Source organism: Gigantopelta aegis, chromosome 3 (genome assembly GCF_016097555.1).
Source record: "Gigantopelta aegis isolate Gae_Host chromosome 3, Gae_host_genome, whole genome shotgun sequence".
Taxonomy (NCBI): domain Eukaryota; kingdom Metazoa; phylum Mollusca; class Gastropoda; order Neomphalida; family Peltospiridae; genus Gigantopelta; species Gigantopelta aegis.
In genome coordinates, this window is record NC_054701.1 from 23,110,859 (window position 1) to 23,117,013 (window position 6,155).

Sequence of the window (6,155 nt, forward strand, 5' to 3'; positions counted from 1 at the left end):
GTTACACTCATGACCACGGGGCGATTTTGGATGGCCGCCCAATGAAATATTAATATTGTTTCGCAGCGTAGCATGACAGAGGAACACAGTAATGCTTTAAACCAGTCGACGAGTCTCGTGCGACATATTGGCATTTGAATGGATCGTATAATGAATTGTCTCTGTAACAATACATTACTTATTGCGGGCAGTTGTTTCCAAGCGACGCTTTGTGATATAGTAAAGTGAAACCTTGGTTCTCGTTCATACAAAATACAAGCAGCGTCAGACTGCATTAAAACTTGGGGGGGGGGGGGGGGGAGACATAGCCCAGTGGTAAAGCGTTCGCTTGATGCGCGGTCGGTCCAGGATCGATCCCCGTCGGTGGACCCATTGGATTATTTCTCGTTCCAGCAAGTGCTCCACAACTGGTGTAACAAAGGCCGTGTTTATGTACTATCCTGTCTGTGGGATGGTGCATATAAAAAATCCCTTGCTGCTAATCGAAAAGAGTGGCCCATGAAGTGGCGAGAGCGGGTTTCCTCTCTCAATATCTGTGTGGTCCATAACCATATGTCTGACGCCATATAACCGTAAATAAATTGTGATGAGTGCGTCGTTAAATAAAACATTCATTTCTTTCTTTCGTTAAAACTTGGATGGGTTACCAAAGAGCAGTAGTAATTGTACATTTTAAATCAAGTAAACAACAATGTTTAGAACCCCCCCCCCCAAACCAACAACCCCCCCCCCCAAAAAAAACCCCCAAAAAACAACAACAACAAACAAACAAACAAACAAACAAAAAAAACAAAAAAAACCTCAGGGCTCACACTAGAACAAATTTTGGTTTAGCCAGTTTGAGAAATGTAGATACTTTGTTTGAAAATCATTAAAATGTGGTTAATTTGAGGAATATTTTGTATAAAAAAAATTAGCAATTGGCTAATTTGGCAATATACAGAGTGAGCCATGAAACAAACATATAAAATATTTTATGTTTTGATGACATGGCCGACCCCATATTTAGAGCCTAAATAATTCTGGACGACACAGTTCGGTTGCATTAGAATATTTGTATATTTTTATCACATAAGTATGCAAATTATATAGAGTTTTAAGCTTCTTTATAAATAACTTATTATCTTAAAGGGACAGACCCTTGTTTCAACCTGTGAAAATTAACAAGTTTAGTTAATCTACAAACATGTAACACATTTGGATAAAGTTACAATTGAGTGAAACATGAGTCTGTGACTTTGAAATGGTGAAATACCCTAAACAAATTTTAGACTAAAACTCGACTCCATAACTGTTACTTCTCAGACGCACGTGCGTTTTTAAAAATATGAGAAATGCATTTTGTGATATTAAAAACACCAGGATGACCAAAAACACTTTGATAATTGATAATCTAAACCATAAAATCTAAGTAAAGTATGATTTCAGTTGTCAAAAAGGGCTATAATAGTCAAAAATATGCCTTAGTGTTTAAAAACTAGGGTATGTCCCTTTAATGCAAGTTATGATATAAGTTATGATTATTTCCGTAAGAAATGACTTCTTATCAATATATGAATATGACATTTAACTATACAGTATAATTTACCAAAATCAACCGGTCATCCCACGCCCTTTTTTCCTGTATGCATTCTAATTTAAAAGCCTTGATTGTGCGGTAGTTATTCACCGAAACCCAGCCCCACACCATGCAGTATGAAAACGAAATCAATAATAAATCTAATTGATGTTATCTATAGACATTTCTACGACTCGGCTGCCGCGGTGCCATCAATCACAATACAGAAATCAATCAAATGACAGAGTCATGCATGGCAGGCAATCCAATGGCACTATGGTCGTGTTAAACATTTCGTCATGGTTGCGGAATCATTTTCTCACGACCGAACGATTTCAGTCAAATCGAAATGGATTTTATCTATTCAGCCAGTCTGAAAATGATTTTGAGCAATAGGGCATACGAAAGTTACTGTCTCTCTCTCTATTGATGTTTTCACTGTAAATAAATAAATAATAGATGTCTTGTGTACATCAGACAAATAATCGAAGCGAACCTATTAAGTACATTTATGGAGCATGAACGACCATAATAAATAGTTTTAGTCGAATGTAAACCTGTTTAATCTGCCGAAGAGTTCTCTTCTTGCTTCGTTTGGTTTTTAACGGTTTTGATGGGATGCTTTGTTTTCTTTTTTCAGTTCGGTTTAAGAATTGCAAGTATGAACACATATTAAAACCAAAACTTTATTCTATTATATACTATTAAAAAAAGTATAGGGTATTTAAGAATGACAAAATATCACAAGTGTAATTTTTGTTGATGATGTGTCGATGATAAACACAAAACGAAGTGACAAGTAATGGTAACTGACAATTTTTTTTTATATGTTATTAAACAAGTTTAGGGTATTTAAGATTGACAAAATATCCCAGATGTACCCAGATGTGATTAATGTCGATGGTGGGTGATGGTAAACAGAACGAAGAGACAAATAAAGGTTATTGGCACATACAAACTGAGGCTGAAAACTACCAGAGAAGTGAAACACGGATGTGCTTTGAGAAATGCACGTCACGGACGTGTTAAAGGGACAGACCCTAGATTTTAAACACTACGACGTATTTTTTCACCTTATGAACCGTTTTAAATAATTTAAGTTAGAAATACTTACATTTTATTATTTAGAATATTCGTACACAATATTCTTTTTCGTACACCTGGAGTGGTTCTGGCCATCCAGGTTTTTGTAATACCCCAAAATGCATTTTCCATAATTCTAAAAACGCACGTTCGTCTGAGAAGTAATGGTTATTGAAACAAGCTCTAGTTATATATTTTTTACGGTATTTCCCCATTTAAACATCACGGACTAGCTTCTCTCTGTTATAATCTTTTCAAAATGTGTTTGCAGGTTTGTAGATTGACTAATAAACTTAGTGTTCATTTGCACGGGCTCAGACTAGGCTCTGCGCCTTTAATAATAACTAAAATTGACAAGATTCTGCAGACATTCCTTGATAGGCCTAACCGAGGGTCCAATGGCTACTTGAAGTATCCTATTCCATGTTTTTTGCAGCGCCTGGTGTTGTCCGCCCATCGTTATTGGTGACTCATCATGATCTCATACCGGTCTCGGTGGTGTCGTCGTTAAGCAAACGGGCATAAGGCTGGTAGGTACAGGGTTCGCAGCCCGGTACCGGCTCTCACCCAGAATGAGTTTTAACGACTCAGTGGGTAGGTGTAAGGCCACTACACCCTGTTCTCTCTCACAAACAACTAACCCACCGTCCTGGACAGACAACACAGATAGTTGAGGTGTGTGCCCAGGACAGCGTGCTTGAACCTTAATGAACAGTATAAGATCATTAATTCATTAGAACTTATTTTCGTGCTTATATTTAAGCACGAAAATAAGTTCTAACGAATTAATGATCTCATACTGGTATTCTGATGATGTGCCAGATCAGGGCCTCATTCTATGGAGCGATTTCAGCGTCCAAATCACCTTATGGTGGTTATGCACTTAAGGTGATTTTAGCGCCAAGATCTCTTCGTGTAAGGGGGCCCAGAACAATAGGGGGAAATCAGGGCTTATTGCTAATCATGGTCATGAAAATGTGCTCTGTTGTAGGTAGACAGGAACAATCCGAGCACGGTTTGGACGACTATTTCTTGGAAGACAAAACGTCGATCGGCGTGACATGCGACAAACCCTTGAACCAATGTCAGACTGTCTCGTGGCCATCCCATGACCAATGTGCAATAACATCCCATTAAAAACATTCTCTGATATGATTTTGATTTTCAGTCAGGTTTTGTTTTTGTTTTAGTCGTGTGTGAAAGTCGATACTTACGATACTGTTTGACCACGTTCGGGCCAGGCTGAGGTGTGGAAAAGGTTGTCATCTGATCCTTCCAGTAATTTTATTGTTTTTCATTTCAAGTTATTTTCGTGCTTATATCCAATTAAGGTTCAAGCACGCTGTCCTGGGCACACACCTCAGCCATCTAGGCTGTCTGTCCAGGACAGTGGGTTAGTTGTTAGTTGGCTAGTGAGAGAGAAGAGGGTGTAGTGGCCTTACATCTACCTATTGAGCACTTAAGAACTCGCTCTGGGTTGGAGCCGGTACCGAGCTGCGAAGACTGTACCTACCAGCCTGTAGTCCGATGGCTTAACCACGTCGCCACCGAGGCCGGTTATTTTTCTTCTAAGTACTTCTTAAGCTAAAACGTCAGCTGTGTCCATCATAAAATTATTTTTCAGTTTCGCCGGCAAGTGAAACGAAATATAACCTTTAAAAATGTATGTATTTATGTTTGTCATTTTTATCCGGTAATGCCAAGTAAGTGTAAGTGTTTATTAGAACATCTCTTTAAGGTAGCTATATTTTCTAAAATTTGCTATCAAGGATTACAAATCGTATTACTATTACAGTGCATTGGACAAATGAAAGACTCTCTTCAGATTCGTCCAGAAACAAATGTAACGTAGATACCAATGTAACGTAGATACCAATGTAACGTAGATACCAATGTAACGTAGATACCAAAGCAAGAAAGTTTAGATTTTGGGTTATGTTACTGATTATGATGTAATGGTATTTTAGGTGACATTTTGTAGCGGATTTATTTTCGTTTTCTTTATCAGAGATGTTGCAGTTTTGACATCAGAAATATTTATTTTGTTTACAAAATAACGTCATATTCGAGTTTATAAAATTCCTGAATTGCATTCCATTAGCTGGGATGGGTGGATAACGTTCAATATAGACAGTAATTCATTGAGCAAAGTGTCGCGTCAGTAGTAACTAGGATGATATAGTGATCTATAGAGACCTTGTTACTATTCGAAAGAAAAAGAAAGAAAGAAATGTTTTATTTAACGACGCACTCAACACATTTTATTTACGGTTATATGGTGTCAGACATATGGTTAAGGACCACACAGATTTTGAGAGGAAACCCGCTGTCGCCACTACATGGGCTACTCTTCCGATTAGCAGCAAGGGATATTTTATTTGCGCTTCCCACAGACAGGATAGCACAAACCATGGCCTTTGTTGAACCAGTTATGGATCACTGGTCGGTGCAAGTGGTTTACACCTACCCATTGAGCCTTGCGGAGCACTCACTCAGGGTTTGGAGTCGGTATCTAGATTAAAAATCCCATGCCTCGACTGGGATCCGAACCCTATATCTACCAGCCTGTAGACCGATGGCCTACAACGACGCCACCGAGGCCGGTCTTGTTACTATTCGCGTCCTTGTGAAAACATCCTTTGAACACATTTTATGTAGAGCTACGAGTTTGAATATATTACTGGTATCATTCAGAAGTGTCTGGCACTAAATAACTAATGTGTTAAGTCTGTCCTTAAAGGGACGGACCCTAGTTTTTAAACACTAAGGCATACTTTTCACCTAGACCCTAGTTTCAACCCGTAAAAAGGGACACTAAGTTTGGTTACGTTACAAACCTGTGACTAATTTGGATACAACAGAGTGAAACAAGAGTCTGTGACGTTGAAATATCCATCACCGTTAACTCTCAGACGCACGTGCGTTTTCAAAAATACGAAAAAGACATTTTGTGGTACTAGAAACACCAGGATGACCGGAAACACTTCGGCTGTACGGAAACGGATATTCTAAAGAATAAAATATAAGTAATGTTTGATTTCAGTAATCATAAACGGCTTTAATAATGAAAAATATGTCTTAGTGTTTAAACACTAGGGTCTGTCCCTTTAAATAAAATATTCCTTCCTTCATTCAGAATTGAACGGTATCGAGATCTAACCCAATTAACATTGAAATGAAATAGATTTAAATGCAGATAGCAAAACATTTTCAGCGCAAAGGACTATACAAAACGAATTATGTTGAAGACATCAATAAGTAAATCTATTTCACTACACTGTCTGGAAACGTGAAGTAGTTTGCTAAATGAATAATTGATGAAAGAAGAGCATCGATACGGAACGTGATAATACTTAATATTGTCTGAATCGGCTAATAACGGAAAGGGGAAGGTATATTTGTTTACCGACTGATATAGGAATTCGATATCGATTATTGAATTATTGGCATCTGTTTAATATATTTTGTACGCACTAGATGCTGGAGGTGGTACATGGCACCGATATGGAACAAG